Here is a 23151-nt window from a genome sequence, read left to right as displayed (position 1 = left end):
AAATTGTAGACTGGTCTTGTGAATTACGAATTTTGCTTTAATTCACATTCCAAGTAATATTCGGCATGCTAATTACATTGTCATTTACGAAATTGCATTATCTCTTATAGTTTCCGAGATATGGGCTAACGAAATTTTACACTCTAGGCCCTGTTTTTATCTTAGACCGAAATTGTAAAGTCTTCTTTTGAATTATGGATTTCGTTCCAAGTCACATTCCAAGTAATATTCGGCATGCTAATTACGTTGTCGTTTACTAAATTGCATTATCTCTTATAGTCTCCGAGATATAGGCTGTCGAAATTTTACACTCTAGGATCTGTTTTTAACTTAGGCCAAAATTGTGGACTGGTCTTGTGAATTACGGATTTCGTCCCACGTCACATTCCAAGTAATAATCGGCGTGCTAATTACGTTGTCGTTTACTAAATTGCATTCTCTCTTATAGTTTCAGAGATTAGTTTCAGCTAACGAAATTTTACACACTAGGCTCTGTTTTTATCTTAGGCCAAAATTGTTGTCCGGTCTTGTGAATTAAGGATTTTGTTTCAATTCACATTCCAAGTAGTATTCGGCATGCTAATTGCGTTGTCGTTTACTAAATTGCATTATCTCTTATAGTCTCCGAGATATAAGCTGTCGAAATTTTACACTCTATGCTCTGTTTTTAAATTAGACCAAAATTGTAGACTGGTCTTGTGAATTACGGATTTTGCTTTAATTCACATTCCAAGTAATATTCGGCATGCTAATTACATTGTCATTTACGAAATTGCATTATCTCTTATAGTTTACGTGATATGGACTATCGAAATATTACACTTTAGGCTCTGTTTTTAACTTAGATCGGATATGTAAAATGGTCTTTTGAATTAGGGATTTCTTTCCAAGTCACATTCCATATAATATTCGGCATGCTAATTAAGTTGCCGTTTGCCAAATTGCGATACCTCTTATAGTTTTCCGATATATATGCTGTGGAAATTTTACACTTTAGGCTCTGGTTTTAACTTAGACCGAAATTGTAAAATGGTCTTTTGAATTGCGGATTCCGTTCCACGTAACATTCCAAGTAATATTCGGCATGCTAGTTACGTTGCCGTTTGCCAAATTGCAATACCTCTTATAGTTTCCGAGATATGGGCTAACGAAATTTTACACTCTAGGCTCTGTTTTTATCTTAGACCGAAATTGTAAAATGGTCTATTGAATTACGGAATTCGTTCCAAGTCGCATTCCAAGTAATATTCGGCATGCTAATTACGTTGTCGTTTACTAAATTGCATTATCTCTTATAGTCACCGAGATATAAGCTGTCGAAATTTTACACTCCATGTTCTGTTTTTAAATTAGGCCAAAATTTTAGATTGGCTTTGTGAATTACGGATTTTGCTTTAATTCACATTCCAAGTATTATTCGGCATGCTAATTACATTGTCATTTACGATATTGCATTATCTCTTATAGTTTACGTGATATGGACTATCGAAATATTACACTTTAGGCTCTGTTTTTAACTTAGATCGGATATGTAAAATGGTCTTTTGAATTAGGGATTTCGTCCCAAGTCACATTCCAATTAATATTCGGCATGCTAATTATGTTGCCGTTTGCCAAATTGCAATACCTCTTATAGTATCCGCGATATAGGCTGTCGAAATTTTACACCCTAGGCTCTGTTTTTATCTTAGACCGAAATTGTAAAACCTTCTTTTGTATTACGGATTTCGTTCCAAGTCACATTCCAAGTAATATTCGGCATGCTAATTATGTTGTCGTTTACTAAATTGCATTATCTCTTATAGTCTCCGAGATATAGGCTGTCGAAATTTTACACTCTAGGGTCTGTTTTTAACTTAGGGCAAAATTGTGTACTGGTCTTGTGAATTATGGATTTCGTTCCAAGTGACATTCCAAGTAATATTCGGCATGCTAATTACGCTGTCGTTTACTAAATTGCATTATATCTTATAGTTTCAGAGATATGGGCTAAGGAAATTTTACACTCTAGGCTCTGTTTTTAAATTAGACCAAAATTGTAATATGGTCTTTTGAATTACGGAATTCGTTCCAAGTCGCATTCCAAGTAATATTCGGCATGCTAATTACGTTGTCGTTTACTAAATTGCATTATCTCTCAGAGTCTCTGAGATATAAGCTGTCAAAATTTTACACTGTAGGCTCTGCTTTTATCTTAAATCGAAATTGTAAAATGACCTTTTGATTTACGGATTTCGTTCCAAGTCACATTCCAAGTAATATTCGGCATGCTAATTAAGTTGCGGTTTGCCAAATTGCAATACCTCTTATAGTTTCCGCGATATAGGCTGTCGAAATTTTACACTTTAGGCTCTGCTTTTAATTTAGGTCAAAAGAGTAGACAGGTCTGTGAATTACGGATTTCGATTTATGTCACATACCAAGTAATATTCGGCATGCTAATTACGTTGTCGTTTACTAAATTGCATTATCTCTCAGAGTCTCTGAGATATAAGCTGTCAAAATTTTACACTCTAGGCTCTGTTTTTATCTTAGATCGAAATTGTAAAATGACCTTTTGATTTACGGATTTCGTTCCAAGTCACATTCCAGGTAATATTCGGCATGCTAATTACGTTGTCGTTTACTAAATTGCATTATCTCTTATAGTCTCCGAGATATAAGCTGTCGAAATTTTACACTCTAGGCTCTGTTTTATCTTAGACCGAAATTGTGAAATGGCCTTTTGAATTACGGATTTGGTTCCAAGTCGCATTCCAAGTAATATTCAGCATGCTAATTACGTTGTCGTTTACTAAATTGCATTATCTCTTATAGTCTCCGAGATATAAGCTGTCGATATTTTACACTCTATGCTCTGTTTTTAAATTAGACCAAAATTGTAGACTGGTCTTGTGAATTACGAATTTTGCTTTAATTCACATTCCAAGTAATATTCGGCATGCTAATTACATTGTCGTTTACTAAATTGCATTATCTCTTATAGTCTCCGAGATATAAGCTGTCGAAATTTTACACTCTAGGCTCTGTTTTTAAATTAGACCAAAATTGTAATATGGTCTTTTGAATTACGGAATTCGTTCCAAGTCGCATTCCAAGTAATATTCGGCATGCTAATTACGTTGTCGTTTACTAAATTGCATTATCTCTCAGAGTCTCTGAGATATAAGCTGTCAAAATTTTACACTGTAGGCTCTGCTTTTATCTTAAATCGAAATTGTAAAATGACCTTTTGATTTACGGATTTCGTTCCAAGTCGCATTCCAAGTAATATTCAGCATGCTAATTACGTTGTCGTTTACTAAATTGCATTATCTCTTATAGTCTCCGAGATATAAGCTGTCGATATTTTACACTCTATGCTCTGTTTTTAAATTAGACCAAAATTGTAGACTGGCCTTGTGAATTACGAATTTTGCTTTAATTCACATTCCAAGTAATATTCGGCATGCTAATTACATTGTCATTTACGAAATTGCATTATCTCTTATAGTTTCCGAGATATGGGCTAACGAAATTTGACACTCTAGGCCCTGTTTTTATCTTAGACCGAAATTGTAAAGTCTTCTTTTGAATTATGGATTTCGTTCCAAGTCACATTCCAAGTAATATTCGGCATGCTAATTACGTTGTCGTTTAATAAATTGTATTATCTCTTATAGTCTCCGAGATATAGGCTGTCGAAATTTTACACTCTAGGATCTGTATTTAACTTAGGCCAAAATTGTGGACTGGTCTTGTGAAATACGGATTTCGTTCCAAGACGCATTCCAAGCAATATTCGGCATGCTAATTACGTTGTCGGTTACTAAATTGCATTATCTCTTATAGTCTCCGAGATATGGACTATCGATAATTTACACCTTAGGCTCTGCTTCTAACTTGGGCCCAAATTGTAAAATGGTCTTTTGAATTGCGGATTCCGTTCCACGTAACATTCCAAGTATTATTCGGCATGCTAGTTACGTTGCCGTTTGCCAAATTGCAATACCTCTTATAGTTTCCGAGATATGGGCTAACGAAATTTTACACTCTAGGCTCTGTTTTTATCTTAGACCGAAATTGTAAAATGGTCTATTGAATTACGGAATTCGTTCCAAGTCGCATTCCAAGTAATATTCGGCATGCTAATTACGTTGTCGTTTACTAAATTGCATTATCTCTTATAGTCACCGAGATATAAGCTGTCGAAATTTTACACTCCATGTTCTGTTATTAAATTAGGCCAAAATTTTAGATTGGCTTTGTGAATTACGGATTTTGCTTTAATTCACATTACAAGTATTATTCGGCATGCTAATTACATTGTCATTTACGATATTGCATTATCTCTTATAGTTTACGTGATATGGACTATCGAAATATTACACTTTAGGCTCTGTTTTTAACTTAGATCGGATATGTAAAATGGTCTTTTGAATTAGGGATTTCGTCCCAAGTCATATTCCAATTAATATTCGGCATGCTAATTATGTTGCCGTTTGCCAAATTGCAATACCTCTTATAGTATCCGCGATATAGGCTGTCGAAATTTTACACCCTAGGCTCTGTTTTTATCTTAGACCGAAATTGTAAAACCTTCTTTTGTATTACGGATTTCGTTCCAAGTCACATTCCAAGTAATATTCGGCATGCTAATTATGTTGTCGTTTACTAAATTGCATTATCTCTTATAGTCTCCGAGATATAGGCTGTCGAAATTTTACACTCTAGGGTCTGTTTTTAACTTAGGGCAAAATTGTGTACTGGTCTTGTGAATTATGGATTTCGTTCCAAGTGACATTCCAAGTAATATTCGGCATGCTAATTACGCTGTCGTTTACTAAATTGCATTATATCTTATAGTTTCAGAGATATGGGCTAACGAAATTTTACACACTAGGCTCTGTCTTATCTTAAGCCAAAATTGTAGACCGGTCTTGTGAATTAAGGATTTTGTTTCAATTCACATTCCAAGTAGTATTCGGCATGCTAGTTACAATGTCATTTACGAAATTTCATTATCTTTTATAATTTCTTATATATGGGCTATGGAAGTAATACATTTTAGGCTCAGTTTTTAACTTAGACCGAAATTGTAAAATTGTCAAGTGAGTTACTGATTTCGTTCCAAATCACTTTCCAAGTAATAATCGGCAAGCTAATTACGTTCCCGTTTACAAATTGCAATATATCTTATAGTTTCCGAGAAATAGGTTGTCGAAAATTTAACACTTTAAGCTCTGGCTTTAACTTAGACCGAAATTGAAAATGGTTTTTTGAATTACGGATTTCGTTAAAAGTCACATTCCAAGTAATATTCGGCGTGCTAATTAAGTTGCCGTTTGCTAAATTACAATACCTATTATAGTTTTCGCGATATAGGCTGTCAACCTTTTACACTTTAGGCTCTGTTTTCAATTTAGCTAAAAAGTGTAGACTGGTCTAGTGAATTACGGATTTCGTTCCACGTCACATTCCAAGTAATATTCGGCATGCTAATTATATTGTCATTTACGAAATTGCATTATCTCTTATAGTTTTCAAGATATGGGATATCGAAATTTTTCACATTAAGCTCTGTTTTTAACTTAGACCGGAAATGTAAAATGGTCTTTTGAATCAGGGATTTAGTTCCAAGACGCATTCCAAGTAATATTCGGCATGCTAATTACGTTGGCGTTTACTAAATTGCATTATCTCTTAGAGTCTCCGAGATATAAGCTGTCGAAATTTTACACTCTAGGTTCTGTTTTTATCTTAGACCGAAATTGTAAAATGGGCTTTTGAATTACGGATTTCGTTCCAAGTCACATACCAAGTAATATTGGGCATGCTAATTACGTTGTCGTTTACTAAATTGTATTATCTCTTATAGTCTCCGAGATATAGGCTGTCGAAATTTTGCACTCTAGGATCTGTATTTAACTTAGGCCAAAATTGTGGACTGGTCTTGTGAAATACGGATTTCGTTCCAAGACGCATTCCAAGCAATATTCGGCATGCTAATTACGTTGTCGGTTACTAAATTGCATTATCTCTTATAGTCTCCGAGATATAAGCTGTCGAAATTTTACACTCTAGGCTCTGTTTTATCATAGACCGAAATTGTAAAATTTCCTTTTGAATTACGGATTTGGTTCCAAGTGGCATTCCAAGTAATATTGAGCATGCTAATTACGTTGCAGTTTGCCAAATTGCAATACATCTTATAGTTTCCGAGATATGGGCTAACAAAATTTTACACTCTAGGCTCTGTTTTTATCTAAGACCGAAATTGTAAAATTTTCTTTTGAATTACGAATTTTGTTCCAAGTCACAATCCATGTAATATTCGGCATCCTACTTACGTTGTCGTTTACTAAATTGCATTATCTCTTATAGTCTCCGAGATATAGGCTGTCGAAATTTTACACCATAGGATCTGTTTCTAACTTAGGCCAAAATTGTGGACTGGTCTTGTGAATTACGGATTTCGTTCCAAGTGACATTCCAAGTAATATTCGGCATGCTAATTACGCTGTCGTTTACTAAATTGCATTATCTCTTATAGTCTCCGAGATATAAGCTGTCGAAATTTTACACTCTATGCTCTGTTTTTAAATTAGACCAAAATTGTAGACTGGTCTTGTGAATTACGGATTTTGCTTCAATTCACATTCCAAGTAATATTCGGCATGCTAGTTACATTGTCATTTACGAAATTGCATTATCTCTTATAGTTTACGTGATATGGACTATCGAAATATTACACTTTAGGCTCTGTTTTTAACTTAGATCGGATATGTAAAATGGTCTTTTGAATTAGGGACTTCGTTCCAAGTCACATTCCAAATAATAGTCATTTTCCAAATAATATTCGGCATGCTAATTAAGTTGCCGTTTGCCAAATTGCGATACCTCTTATAGTTTTCCGTTATATAGGCTGTCGAAATTTTACACTTTAGGCTCTGGCTTTAACTTAGACCGAAATTGTAAAATTTTCTTTTGTATTACGGATTTCGTTCCAAGTCACATTCCAAGTAATATTCGGCATGCTAATTAAGTTGCCGTTTGCCAAATTGCAATACCTCTTATAGTTTTCGCGATATAGGCTGTCGAAAATTTAACACTTTAGGCTCTGCTTTTAATTTAGGTTAAAAGTGTAGACTGGTCTGTGAATTACGGATTTCGTTTCACGTCACATGCCAAGTAATATTCGGCATGCTAATTACGTTTTCGTTTACTAAATTGCATTATCACTTATAGTTTTCAATGTATGGGATATCGAAATTTTTCACTTTAAGCTCTGTTTTTAACTTAGACCGAAAATGTAAAATGGTCTTTTGAATCAGGGAATTAGTTCCAAGTCACATTCCAAGTAATATTCGGCATGCTAATTACGTTGTCGTTTACTAAATAGCATTATCTCTTATAGTCTCCGAGATATAAGCTGTCGAAATTTTACACTCTAGGCTCTGTTTTTAAATTAGACCAAAATTTTAAAATGACCTTTTGATTTACGGATTACTTTCCAAGTCACATTCCAAGTAATATTCAGCATGCTAATTACGTTGCCGTTTGCCAAATTGCAATACCTCTTATAGTTTCCGAGATATGGGCTAATGAAATTTTACACTCTAGGCTCTGTTTTTATCTTAGACCGCAATTGTAAAATGGCCTTTTGAATTACGGATTTCGTTCCAAGTCACACTCCAAGTAATATTCGGTATGCTAATTACGTTTCCGTTTGCCAAATTGCAGTACCTCTTATAGTTTCCGAGATATGGGCCAACGAAATTTTACACTCTGGGCTCTGTTTTTATCTTAGACCAAAATTGTAAAATCTTCTTTTTAATTACGGATTTCGTTCCAAGTCACATTCCAAGTAATATTCGGTATGCTAATTACCTTGGCGTTTGCCAAATTGCAGTACCTCTTATAGCTTCCGAGATATGGGCTAACGAAATTTTACACTCTAGGCTCTGTTTTCATCTTAGACCAAAATTGTAAAATCTTCTTTTGAGTTACGGATTTCGTTCCAAGTCAGATTCCAAGTAATATTCGGCATGCTATTTACATTGTCATTTGCTAAATTGCATTATCCCTTAAATTTTGCGATATATGGTCAACCGAAATTTTACACTTTAAGCTCTGTTTTTAACTTAAACCGAAATTGTTAAAAGGTCTTTTGAATTAGGGATTTCGTTCCAAGTCATATTCCAAATAATATTCGGCATGCTAATTACGTTGCCGTTTGCCAATTTGCAGTACCTCTTATAGTTTCCGAGATATGGGCCAACGAAATTTTACACTCTGGGCTCTGTTTTTATCTTAGACCAAAATTGTAAAATCTTCTTTTTAATTACGGATTTCGTTCCAAGTCACATTCCAAGAAATATTCGGCATGCTAATTACGTTGTCGCTTACTAAATTGCATTATCTTTTAGAGTCTCCGAGATATAAGCTGTCGAAATTTTACACTCTAGGCTCAGTTTTTATCTTAGACCGAAGTTGTAAAATAGGCTTTTGAATTACGGATTTCGTCCCACGTCACATTCCAAGTAATATTCGGCGTGCTAATTACGTTGTCGTTTACTAAATTGCATTATCTCTTATAGTTTCAGAGATATGGGCTAACGAAATTTTACACACTAGGCTCTGTTTTTTCTTAGGCCAAAATTGTAGACCGGTCTTGTGAATTAAGGATTTTGTTTCAATTCACATTCCAAGTAGTATTCGGCATGCTAGTTACAATGTCATTTACGAAATTTCATTATCTTTTATAATTTCTGATATATGGGCTATGGAAGTAATACAATTTAGGCTCAGTTTTTAACTTAGACCGAAATTGTAAAATTGTCAAGTGAATTACTGATTTCGTTCCAAATCACTTTCCAAGTAACAATCGGCAAGCTAATTACGTTCCCGTTTGCCAAAATGCAATACATCTTATAGTTTCCGAGATATAGGTTGTCGAAAATTTAACACTTTAGGCTCTGGCTTTAACTTAGACCGAAAATGTAAAATGGTCTTTTGAATCAGGGATTTAGTTCCAAGTCACATTCCAAGTAATATTCGGCATGCTAATTACATTGTCGTTTACTAAATTGCATTATCTCTTATAGTCTCCGAGATATAAGCTGTCGAAATTTTACACTCTAGGCTCTGTTTTTAAATTAGACCAAAATTGTAATATGGTCTTTTGAATTACGGAATTCGTTCCAAGTCGCATTCCAAGTAATATTCGGCATGCTAATTACGTTGTCGTTTACTAAATTGCATTATCTCTCAGAGTCTCTGAGATATAAGCTGTCAAAATTTTACACTGTAGGCTCTGCTTTTATCTTAAATCGAAATTGTAAAATGACCTTTTGATTTACGGATTTCGTTCCAAGTCACATTCCAAGTAATATTCGGCATGCTAATTAAGTTGCGGTTTGCCAAATTGCAATACCTCTTATAGTTTCCGCGATATAGGCTGTCGAAATTTTACACTTTAGGCTCTGCTTTTAATTTAGGTCAAAAGAGTAGACAGGTCTGTGAATTACGGATTTCGATTTATGTCACATACCAAGTAATATTCGGCATGCTAATTACGTTGTCGTTTACTAAATTGCATTATCTCTCAGAGTCTCTGAGATATAAGCTGTCAAAATTTTACACTCTAGGCTCTGTTTTTATCTTAGATCGAAATTGTAAAATGACCTTTTGATTTACGGATTTCGTTCCAAGTCACATTCCAGGTAATATTCGGCATGCTAATTACGTTGTCGTTTACTAAATTGCATTATCTCTTATAGTTTCCGAGATATGGGCTAACGAAATTTTACACTCTAGGCCCTGTTTTTATCTTAGACCGAAATTGTAAAGTCTTCTTTTGAATTATGGATTTCGTTCCAAGTCACATTCCAAGTAATATTCGGCATGCTAATTACGTTGTCGTTTACTAAATTGCATTATCTCTCAGAGTCTCCGAGATATAAGCTGTCGAAATTTTACACTCTAGGCTCTGTTTTATCTTAGACCGAAATTGTGAAATGGCCTTTTGAATTACGGATTTGGTTCCAAGTCGCATTCCAAGTAATATTCAGCATGCTAATTACGTTGTCGTTTACTAAATTGCATTATCTCTTATAGTCTCCGAGATATAAGCTGTCGATATTTTACACTCTATGCTCTGTTTTTAAATTAGACCAAAATTGTAGACTGGTCTTGTGAATTACGAATTTTGCTTTAATTCACATTCCAAGTAATATTCGGCATGCTAATTACATTGTCATTTACGAAATTGCATTATCTCTTATAGTTTCCGAGATATGGGCTAACGAAATTTTACACTCTAGGCCCTGTTTTTATCTTAGACCGAAATTGTAAAGTCTTCTTTTGAATTATGGATTTCGTTCCAAGTCACATTCCAAGTAATATTCGGCATGCTAATTACGTTGTCGTTTACTAAATTGCATTATCTCTTATAGTCTCCGAGATATAGGCTGTCGAAATTTTACACTCTAGGATCTGTTTTTAACTTAGGCCAAAATTGTGGACTGGTCTTGTGAATTACGGATTTCGTCCCACGTCACAATCCAAGTAATAATCGGCGTGCTAATTACGTTGTCGTTTACTAAATTGCATTCTCTCTTATAGTTTCAGAGATTAGTTTCAGCTAACGAAATTTTACACACTAGGCTCTGTTTTTATCTTAGGCCAAAATTGTTGTCCGGTCTTGTGAATTAAGGATTTTGTTTCAATTCACATTCCAAGTAGTATTCGGCATGCTAATTACGTTGTCGTTTACTAAATTGCATTATCTCTTATAGTCTCCGAGATATAAGCTGTCGAAATTTTACACTCTATGCTCTGTTTTTAAATTAGACCAAAATTGTAGACTGGTCATGTGAATTACGGATTTTGCTTTAATTCACATTCCAAGTAATATTCGGCATGCTAATTACATTGTCATTTACGAAATTGCATTATCTCTTATAGTTTACGTGATATGGACTATCGAAATATTACACTTTAGGCTCTGTTTTTAACTTAGATCGGATATGTAAAATGGTCTTTTGAATTAGGGATTTCGTTCCAAGTCACATTCCATATAATATTCGGCATGCTAATTAAGTTGCCGTTTGCCAAATTGCGATACCTCTTATAGTTTTCCGATATATATGCTGTGGAAATTTTACACTTTAGGCTCTGGTTTTAACTTAGACCGAAATTGTAAAATGGTCTTTTGAATTGCGGATTCCGTTCCACGTAACATTCCAAGTAATATTCGGCATGCTAGTTACGTTGCCGTTTGCCAAATTGCAATACCTCTTATAGTTTCCGAGATATGGGCTAACGAAATTTTACACTCTAGGCTCTGTTTTTATCTTAGACCGAAATTGTAAAATGGTCTATTGAATTACGGAATTCGTTCCAAGTCGCATTCCAAGTAATATTCGGCATGCTAATTACGTTGTCGTTTACTAAATTGCATTATCTCTTATAGTCACCGAGATATAAGCTGTCGAAATTTTACACTCCATGTTCTGTTTTTAAATTAGGCCAAAATTTTAGATTGGCTTTGTGAATTACGGATTTTGCTTTAATTCACATTACAAGTATTATTCGGCATGCTAATTACATTGTCATTTACGATATTGCATTATCTCTTATAGTTTACGTGATATGGACTATCGAAATATTACACTTTTGGCTCTGTTTTTAACTTAGATCGGATATGTAAAATGGTCTTTTGAATTAGGGATTTCGTCCCAAGTCACATTCCAATTAATATTCGGCATGCTAATTATGTTGCCGTTTGCCAAATTGCAATACCTCTTATAGTATCCGCGATATAGGCTGTCGAAATTTTACACCCTAGGCTCTGTTTTTATCTTAGACCGAAATTGTAAAACCTTCTTTTGTATTACGGATTTCGTTCCAAGTCACATTCCAAGTAATATTCGGCATGCTAATTATGTTGTCGTTTACTAAATTGCATTATCTCTTATAGTCTCCGAGATATAGGCTGTCGAAATTTTACACTCTAGGGTCTGTTTTTAACTTAGGGCAAAATTGTGTACTGGTCTTGTGAATTATGGATTTCGTTCCAAGTGACATTCCAAGTAATATTCGGCATGCTAATTACGCTGTCGTTTACTAAATTGCATTATATCTTATAGTTTCAGAGATATGGGCTAACGAAATTTTACACACTAGGCTCTGTCTTATCTTAAGCCAAAATTGTAGACCGGTCTTGTGAATTAAGGATTTTGTTTCAATTCACATTCCAAGTAGTATTCGGCATGCTAGTTACAATGTCATTTACGAAATTTCATTATCTTTTATAATTTCTTATATATGGGCTATGGAAGTAATACATTTTAGGCTCAGTTTTTAACTTAGACCGAAATTGTAAAATTGTCAAGTGAGTTACTGATTTCGTTCCAAATCACTTTCCAAGTAATAATCGGCAAGCTAATTACGTTCCCGTTTACAAATTGCAATATATCTTATAGTTTCCGAGAAATAGGTTGTCGAAAATTTAACACTTTAAGCTCTGGCTTTAACTTAGACCGAAATTGAAAATGGTTTTTTGAATTACGGATTTCGTTAAAAGTCACATTCCAAGTAATATTCGGCGTGCTAATTAAGTTGCCGTTTGCTAAATTACAATACCTATTATAGTTTTCGCGATATAGGCTGTCAACCTTTTACACTTTAGGCTCTGTTTTCAATTTAGCTAAAAAGTGTAGACTGGTCTAGTGAATTACGGATTTCGTTCCACGTCACATTCCAAGTAATATTCGGCATGCTAATTATATTGTCATTTACGAAATTGCATTATCTTTTATAGTTTTCAAGATATGGGATATCGAAATTTTTCACATTAAGCTCTGTTTTTAACTTAGACCGGAAATGTAAAATGGTCTTTTGAATCAGGGATTTAGTTCCAAGACGCATTCCAAGTAATATTCGGCATGCTAATTACGTTGGCGTTTACTAAATTGCATTATCTCTTAGAGTCTCCGAGATATAAGCTGTCGAAATTTTACACTCTAGGTTCTGTTTTTATCTTAGACCGAAATTGTAAAATGGGCTTTTGAATTACGGATTTCGTTCCAAGTCACATACCAAGTAATATTGGGCATGCTAATTACGTTGTCGTTTACTAAATTGTATTATCTCTTATAGTCTCCGAGATATAGGCTGTCGAAATTTTACACTCTAGGATCTGTATTTAACTTAGGCCAAAATTGTGGACTGGTCTTGTGAAATACGGATTTCGTTCCAAGACGCATTCCAAGCAATATTCGGCATGCTAATTACGTTGTCGGTTACTAAATTGCATTATCTCTTATAGTCTCCGAGATATAAGCTGTCGAAATTTTACACTCTAGGCTCTGTTTTATCATAGACCGAAATTGTAAAATTTCCTTTTGAATTACGGATTTGGTTCCAAGTGGCATTCCAAGTAATATTGAGCATGCTAATTACGTTGCAGTTTGCCAAATTGCAATACATCTTATAGTTTCCGAGATATGGGCTAACAAAATTTTACACTCTAGGCTCTGTTTTTATCTAAGACCGAAATTGTAAAATTTTCTTTTGAATTACGAATTTTGTTCCAAGTCACAATCCATGTAATATTCGGCATCCTACTTACGTTGTCGTTTACTAAATTGCATTATCTCTTATAGTCTCCGAGATATAGGCTGTCGAAATTTTACACCATAGGATCTGTTTCTAACTTAGGCCAAAATTGTGGACTGGTCTTGTGAATTACGGATTTCGTTCCAAGTGACATTCCAAGTAATATTCGGCATGCTAATTACGCTGTCGTTTACTAAATTGCATTATCTCTTATAGTCTCCGAGATATAAGCTGTCGAAATTTTACACTCTATGCTCTGTTTTTAAATTAGACCAAAATTGTAGACTGGTCTTGTGAATTACGGATTTTGCTTCAATTCACATTCCAAGTAATATTCGGCATGCTAGTTACATTGTCATTTACGAAATTGCATTATCTCTTATTGTTTACGTGATATGGACTATCGAAACATTACACTTTAGGCTCTGTTTTTAACTTAGATCGGATATGTAAAATGGTCTTTTGAATTAGGGACTTCGTTCCAAGTCACATTCCAAATAATATTCGGCATGCTAATTAAGTTGCCGTTTGCCAAATTGCGATACCTCTTATAGTTTTCCGTTATATAGGCTGTCGAAATTTTACACTTTAGGCTCTGGCTTTAACTTAGACCGAAATTGTAAAATTTTCTTTTGTATTACGGATTTCGTTCCAAGTCACATTCCAAGTAATATTCGGCATGTTAATTATGTTGTCGTGTACTAAATTGCATTATTTCTTATAGTCTCCGAGATATAGTCTGTCGAAATATTACACTCTAGGATCTGTTTTTAACTTAGGCCAAAATTGTGTACTGGTCTTGTGAATTATGGATTTCGTTCCAAGTCACATTCCAAGTAATATTCGGCATGCTAATTACGCTGTCGTTTACTAAATTGCATTATATCTTATAGTTTCAGAGATATGGGCTAACGAAATTTTACACACTAGGCTCTGTCTTATCTTAAGCCAAAATTGTAGACCGGTCTTGTGAATTAAGGATTTTGTTTCAATTCACATTCCAAGTAGTATTCGGCATGCTAGTTACAATGTCATTTACGAAATTTCATTATCTTTTATAATTTCTTATATATGGGCTATGGAAGTAATACATTTTAGGCTCAGTTTTTAACTTAGACCGAAATTGTAAAATTGTCAAGTGAGTTACTGATTTCGTTCCAAATCACTTTCCAAGTAATAATCGGCAAGCTAATTACGTTCCCGTTTACAAATTGCAATATATCTTATAGTTTCCGAGAAATAGGTTGTCGAAAATTTAACACTTTAAGCTCTGGCTTTAACTTAGACCGAAATTGAAAATGGTTTTTTGAATTACGGATTTCGTTAAAAGTCACATTCCAAGTAATATTCGGCGTGCTAATTAAGTTGCCGTTTGCTAAATTACAATACCTATTATAGTTTTCGCGATATAGGCTGTCAACCTTTTACACTTTAGGCTCTGTTTTCAATTTAGCTAAAAAGTGTAGACTGGTCTAGTGAATTACGGATTTCGTTCCACGTCACATTCCAAGTAATATTCGGCATGCTAATTATATTGTCATTTACGAAATTGCATTATCTCTTATAGTTTTCAAGATATGGGATATCGAAATTTTTCACATTAAGCTCTGTTTTTAACTTAGACCGGAAATGTAAAATGGTCTTTTGAATCAGGGATTTAGTTCCAAGACGCATTCCAAGTAATATTCGGCATGCTAATTACGTTGGCGTTTACTAAATTGCATTATCTCTTAGAGTCTCCGAGATATAAGCTGTCGAAATTTTACACTCTAGGTTCTGTTTTTATCTTAGACCGAAATTGTAAAATGGGCTTTTGATTTACGGATTTCGTTCCAAGTCACATTCCTAGTAATATTCGGCATGCTAATTACGTTGTCGTTTACTAAATTGCATTATCTCTTATAGTCTCCGAGATATAAGCTGTCGAAATTTTACACTCTAGGCTCTGTTTTTATCTTAGACCGCAATTGTAAAATGGCCTTTTGAATTACGGATTTCGTTCCAAGTCACACTCCAAGTAATATTTGGCATGCTAATTAAGTTGCCGTTTGCCAAATTGCAATACCTCTTATAGTTTCCGCGATATAGGCTGTCGAAATTTTACACTTTAGGCTCTGCTTTTAATTTAGGTCAAAAGTGTAGACTGGTCTGTGAATTACGGATTTCGATTCATGTCACATACCAAGTAATATTCGGCATGCTAATTACGTTGTCGTTTACTAAATTGCATTATCTCTCAGAGTCTCTGAGATATAAGCTGTCAAAATTTTACACTGTAGGCTCTGTTTTTATCTTAGATCGAAATTGTAAAATGACCTTTTGATTTACGGATTTCGTTCCAAGTCACATTCCTAGTAATATTCGGCATGCTAATTACGTTGTCGTTTACTAAATTGCATTATCTCTCAGAGTCTCCGAGATATAAGCTGTCGAAATTTTACACTCTAGGCTCTGTTTTTATCTTAGACCGCAATTGTAAAATGGCCTTTTGAATTACGGATTTCGTTCCAAGTCACACTCCAAGTAATATTCGGTATGCTAATTACGTTTCCGTTTGCCAAATTGCAGTACCTCTTATAGCTTCCGAGATATCGGCTAACGAAATTTTACACTCTAGGCTCTGTTTTTATCTTAGACCAAAATTGTAAAATCTTCTTTTGAATTACGGATTTCGTTCCAAGTCACATTCCAAGTAATATTCGGCATGCGATTTACATTGTCATTTGCTAAATTGCATTATCCCTTAAATTTTCCGATATATGGTCAACCGAAATTTTACACTTTAAGCTCTGTTTTTAACTTAAACCGAAATTGTTAAAAGGTCTTTTGAATTAGGGATTTCGTTCCAAGTCATATTCCAAATAATATTCGGCATGCTAATTACGTTGCCGTTTGCCAATTTGCAGTACCTCTTATAGTTTCCGAGATATAAGCTGTCGAAATTTTACACTCTAGGCTCAGTTTTTATCTTAGACCGAAGTTGTAAAATAGGCTTTTGAATTACGGATTTCGTTCCAAGTCACATTCCAAGAAATATTCGGCATGCTAATTACGTTGCCGTTTGCCAAATTGCAATACCTCTTATAGATTCCGAGATATGGGCTAACGAAATTTTACACTCTAGGCTCTGTTTTTATCTTAGACCGAAATTGTAAAATGGTCTTTTGAATTACGGAATTCGATCCAAGTCGCATTCCAAGTAATATTCGGCATGCTAATTACGTTTTCGTTTACTAATTTGCTTTATCTCTTATAGTTTTCAATGTATGGGATATCGAAGTTTTTCAATTTAAGCTCTGTTTTTAACTTAGACCGAAAATGTAAAATGGTCTTTTGAATTAGGGATTTCGTTCCAAGTCACATTCCAAGTAATATTCGGCATGCTAATTACGTTGGCGTTTACTAAATTGCAATACCTCTTATAGATTCCGAGATATGGGCTAACGAAATTTTACACTCTAGGCTCTGTTTTTATCTTAGACCGAAATTGTAAAATGGTCTTTTGAATTACGGAATTCGATCCAAGTCGCATTCCAAGTAATATTCGGCATGCTAATTAGGTTTTCGATTACTAAATTGCATTATCTCTTATAGTTTTCAATGTATGGGATATCGAAGTTTTTCACTTTAAGCTCTGTTTTTAACTTAGACCGAAAATGTAAAATGGTCTTTTGAATTAGGGATTTCGTTCCAAGTCACATTCCAAGTAATATTCGGCATGCTAATTAAGTTGCCGTTTGCCAAATTGCAATACCTCTTATAGTTTTCGCGATATAGGCTGTCGAAAATTTAACACTTTAGGCTCTGCTTTTAATTTAGGTTAAAAGTGTAGACTGGTCTGTGAATTACGGATTACGTTTCACGTCACATGCCAAGTAATATTCGGCATGCTAATTACGTTTTCGTTTACTAAATTGCATTATCACTTATAGTTTTCAATGTATGGGATATCGACATTTTTCACTTTAAGTTCTGTTTTTAACTTAGACCGAAAATGTAAAATGGTCTTTTGAATCAGGGATTTAGTTCCAAGTCACATTCCAAGTAATATTCGGCATGCTAATTACGTTGTCGTTTACTAAATAGCATTATCTCTTATAGTCTCCGAGATATAAGCTGTCGAAATTTTACACTCTAGGCTCTGTTTTTAAATTAGACCAAAATTTTAAAATGACCTTTTGATTTACGGATTTCTTTCCAAGTCACATTCCAAGTAATATTCAGCATGCTAATTACGTTGCCGTTTGCCAAATTGCAATACCTCTTATAGTTTCCGAGATATGGGCTAATGAAATTTTACACTCTAGGCTCTGTTTTTATCTTAGACCGCAATTGTAAAATGGCCTTTTGAATTACGGATTTCGTTCCAAGTCACACTCCAAGTAATATTCGGTATGCTAATTACGTTTCCGTTTGCCAAATTGCAGTACCTCTTATAGCTTCCGAGATATGGGCTAACGAAATTTTAAACTCTAGGCTCTGTTTTTATCTTAGACCAAAATTGTAATATCTTCTTTTGAATTACGGATTTCGTTCCAAGTCACATTCCAAGTAATATTCGGCATGCGATTTACATTGTCATTTGCTAAATTGCATTATCCCTTAAATTTTCCGATATATGGTCAACCGAAATTTTACACTTTAAGCTCTGTTTTTAACTTAAACCGAAATTGTTAAAAGGTCTTTTGAATTAGGGATTTCGTTTCAAGTCATATTCCAAATAATATTCGGCATGCTAATTACGTTGCCGTTTGCCAATTTGCAGTACCTCTTATAGTTTCCGAGATATAAGCTGTCGAAATTTTACACTCTAGGCTCAGTTTTTATCTTAGACCGAAGTTGTAAAATAGGCTTTTGAATTACGGATTTCGTTCCAAGTCACATTCCAAGAAATATTCGGCATGCTAATTACGTTGCCGTTTGCCAAATTGCAATACCTCTTATAGATTCCGAGATATGGGCTAACGAAATTTTACACTCTAGGCTCTGTTTTTATCTTAGACCGAAATTGTAAAATGGTCTTTTGAATTACGGAATTCGATCCAAGTCGCATTCCAAGTAATATTCGGCATGCTAATTACGTTTTCGTTTACTAATTTGCTTTATCTCTTATAGTTTTCAATGTATGGGATATCGAAGTTTTTCAATTTAAGCTCTCTTTTTAACTTAGACCGAAAATGTAAAATGGTCTTTTGAATTAGGGATTTCGTTCCAAGTCACATTCCAAGTAATATTCGGCATGCTAATTAAGTTGCCGTTTGCCAAATTGCAATACCTCTTATAGTTTCCGCGATATAGGCTGTCGAAAATTTAACACTTTAAGCTCTAGCTTTACTTTAGACCGAAATTGAAAATGGTTTTTTGAATTACGAATTTTGTTCCAAGTCACAATCCAAGTAATATTCGGCATGCTAATTACGTTGGCGTTTACTAAATTGCATTATCTCTTAGAGTCTCCGACATATAAGCTGTCGAAATTTTACACTCTAGGTTCTGTTTTTATCTTAGACCGAAATTGTAAAATGACCTTTTGAATTACGGATTTCGTTCCAAGTCACATTCCAAGTAATATTCGGCATGCTAATTACGTTGGCGTTTACTAAGTTGCATTATCTCTTATAGTCTCCGAGATATGGGCTAATGAAATTTTACACTCTAGGCTCTGTTTTTATCTAAGACCGAAATTGTAAAATTTTCTTTTGAATTACGGATTTTGTTCCAAGTCACAATCCAAGTAATATTCGGCATGCTAATTACGTTGGGTTTACTAAATTGCATTATCTCTTAGAGTCTCCGACACATAAGCTGTCGAAATTTTACACTCTAGGTTCTGTTTTTATCTTAGACCGAAATTGTAAAATGGGCTTTTGAATTACCGATTTCGTTCCAAGTCACATACCAAGTAATATTCGGCATGCTAATTACGTTGTCGTTTACTAAATTGCGTTATCTCTTATTGTTTTCAAGATATGGGATATCGGAATATTTCACTTTAAGCTCTGTTTTTAACTTAGACCGTAAAGGTAAAATGGTTTTTTGAATTAGGGATTTAGTTCCAAGTCACATTCCAAGTAATATTCGGCATGCTAATTACGTTGCCGTTTGCCAAATTGCAATACCTCTTATAGATTCCGAGATATGGGCTAACGAAATTTTGCACTCTAGTCTCTGTTTTTATTTTAGACCGAAAATGTAAAGTGGTCTTTTGAATTAGGAATTTCGTTCCAAGTCACATTCCAAGTAATATTCGGCATGCTAATTAAGTTGCCGTTTGCCAAATTGCAATACCTCTTATAGTTTCCGCGATATAGGCTGTCGAAAATTTAATACTTTAAGCTCTGGCTTTAACTTAGACCGAAATTGAAAATGGTTTTTTGAATTACGGATTTCGTTAAAAGTCACATTCCAAGTAATATTGGGCATGGTAATTAAGTTGCCGCTTGCCAAATTGCAATACCTCTTATAGTTTCCGCGATATAGGCTGTCGAAAATCTACACTTTAGGCTCTGTTTTTAATTTAGGTCAAAAGTGTAGACTGGTCTGTGAATTACGGATTTCGTTCCACGTCACATACCAAGTAATATTCGGCATGCTAATTACGTTGTCATTTACTAAATTGCATTATCTCTTATAGTTTTCAAGATATGGGATATCGAAATTTTTCACATTAAGCTCTGTTTTTAACTTAGACCGAAAATGTAAAATGGTCTTTTAAATCAGGGATTTAGTTCCAAGTCACATTCCAAGTAATATTCGGCATGCCAGTTACGTTGTAGTTTACTAAATTGCATTATCTCTTATAGTCTCCGAGATATAAGCTGTCGAAATTTTACACTCTAGGCTTTGTTTTTAAATTAGACCAAAATTGTAATATGGTCTTTTGAATTACGGAATTCGTTCCAAGTCGCATTCCAAGTAATATTCGGCATGCTAATTACGTTGTCGTTTACTAAATTGCATTATCTCTCAGAGTCTCTGAGATATAGGCTCTCGAAATTTTACACTCTAGGCTCTGTTTTTATCTTAGATCGAATATGTAAAATGGTCTTTTGAATTAGGGATTTCGTTCCAAGTCACATTTCTAATAATATTCGGCATGCTAATTAAGTTGCCGTTTGCCAAATTGCGATACCTCTTATAGTTTTCCGAGATACAGGCTATCGAAATTTTACACATTAGGCTCTGGTTTTAACTTAGATCGAAATTGTAAAATGGTCTTTTGAATTGAGGATTCCGTTCCACGTAACATTCCAAGTAATATTCGGCATGTTATTTACATTGTCGTTTGCTAAATTGCATTATCCTTTAAGGTTTCCGATGGTCAACCGAAATTTTACACTTTAAGCTCTGTTTTTAACTTAGACCGAAATTGTTAAATGGTCTTTTGAATTAGGGATTTAGTTCCAAGTCACATTCCAAGTAATATTCAGCATGCTAATTACGTTGCCGTTTGCCAAATTGCATTATCTCTTATAGTCTCCGAGATATAAGCTGTCGAAATTTTACACTCTAATCTCTGTTTTTATCTTAGACCGAAATTGTAAAATCTTCTTTGAATTACGGATTTCGTTCCAAGTCACATTCCAAGTAATATTCGGCATGCTAATTACGTAGTCGTTTGCCAAATTGCATTATCTCTTATAGTCTCCGAGATATAAGCTGTCGAAAATTTACACTCTAAGCTCTGTTTTCAACTTAGACCGAAATTGTTAAATGGTCTTTTGAATTAGGGATTTAATTCTAAGTCACATTCCAAGTAATATTCAGCATGCTAATTACGTTTTCGTTTACTAAATTGCATTATCTCTTATAGTTTTCAAGATATGGGATGTCGAAATATTTCACTTTAAGCTCTGTTTTTAACTTAGACCGAAAAGGTAAAATGGTCTTTTGAATTAGGGATTTCGTTCCAAGTCACATTCCAAGTAATATTCGGCATGCTAATTAAGTTGCCGTTTGCCAAATTGCAATACCTCTTATAGTTTCCGCCATACAGGCTGTCGAAAATTTAACACTTTAAGCTCTGGCTTTAACTTAGACCGAAATTGAAAATGGTTTTTTGAATTACGGATTTCGTTAAAAGTCAGATTCCAAGTAATATTGGGCATGCTAATTAAGTTGCCGTTTGCCAAATTGCAATACCTCTTATAGTTTCCGCGATATAGGCTGTCGAAATTTTACACTTTAGGCTCTGTTTTTAATTTAGGTCAAAAGTGTAGACTGGTCTGTGAATTACGGATTTCGTTCCACGTCACATACCAAGTAATATTCGGCATGCTAATTACGTTGTCATTTACTAAATTGCATTATATCTTATAGTTTTCAAGATATGGGATATCGAAATTTTTCACTTTAACTCTATTTTTAACTTAGACCGAAAATATAAAATGGTCTTTTGAATCAGGGATTTAGTTCCAAGTCACATTCCAAGTAATATTCGGCATGCTAATTAGGTTGTCGTTTACTAAATTGCATAATCTCTTATAGTCTCCGAGATATAGGCTGTCGAAATTTTACATTCTAGGGTCTGTTTTTAACTTAGGCCAAAATTGTGGACTAGTCTTGTGAATTACGGATTTCGTCCCACGTCACATTCCAAGTAATATTCGGCATGCTAATTACGTTGTCATTTACTAAATTGCATTATATCTTATAGTTTTCAAGATATGGGATATCGAAATTTTTCACTTTAATTCTATTTTTAACTTAGACCGAAAATGTAAAATGGTCTTTTGAATCAGGGATTTAGTTCCAAGTCACATTCCAAGTAATATTCGGCATGCTAATTACGTTGTCGTTTACTAAATTGCATTATCTCTCAGAGTCTCCGAGATATAGGCTGTCGAAATTTTACACTCTAATCTCTGTTTTTATCTTAGACCGAAATTGTAAAATCTTCTTTGAATTACGGATTTCGTTCCAAGTCACATTCCAAGTAATATTCGGCATGCTCATTACGTAGTTGTTTATTAAATTGCATTATCTCTTATAGTCTACGAGATATAAGCTGTCGAAATTTTACACTCTAGGCTCTGTTTATATCTGATACCGCAATTGTAAAATTGCCTTTTGAATTACGGATTTCGTTCCAAGTCGCATTCCAAGTAATATTCGGCATTCTAATAACGTTGTCGTTTACTAAATTGCATTATTTCTTATAGTTTTCAAGATATGGGATATTGAAATTTTTCGCTTTATGCTCTGTTTTTAACTTAGACCAAAAATGAAAATGATCCTTTGATTTAGGGATTCCGTTCCAAGACACATTCCATGTAATATTCGGCATGTTATTTACATTGTCGTTTGCTAAATTGCATTATCCCTTAAAGTTTCCGATATATGGTCAACCGAAATTTTACACTTAAACTCTGTTTTTAACTTAGACCGAAATTGTTAAATGGTCTTTTGAATTATAGGTTTAGTTCTAAGTCACATTCCAAGTAACATTCAGCATGCTAATTACGTTGCCGTTTGCCAAATTGCAATATCTCTTATAGTCTCCGAGATATAAGCTGTCGAAATTTTACACTCTTATCTCTGTTTTTATCT

The sequence above is a fragment of the Rhynchophorus ferrugineus genome, unplaced genomic scaffold (assembly GCF_030347505.1).
Source record: "Rhynchophorus ferrugineus isolate W39M unplaced genomic scaffold, kcgeb_rfMv2 rfM5, whole genome shotgun sequence".
NCBI lineage: Eukaryota > Metazoa > Arthropoda > Insecta > Coleoptera > Curculionidae > Rhynchophorus > Rhynchophorus ferrugineus.
The sequence above is the reverse complement of the archived record's forward strand: the minus strand, read 5'-3'. Positions refer to the sequence as shown.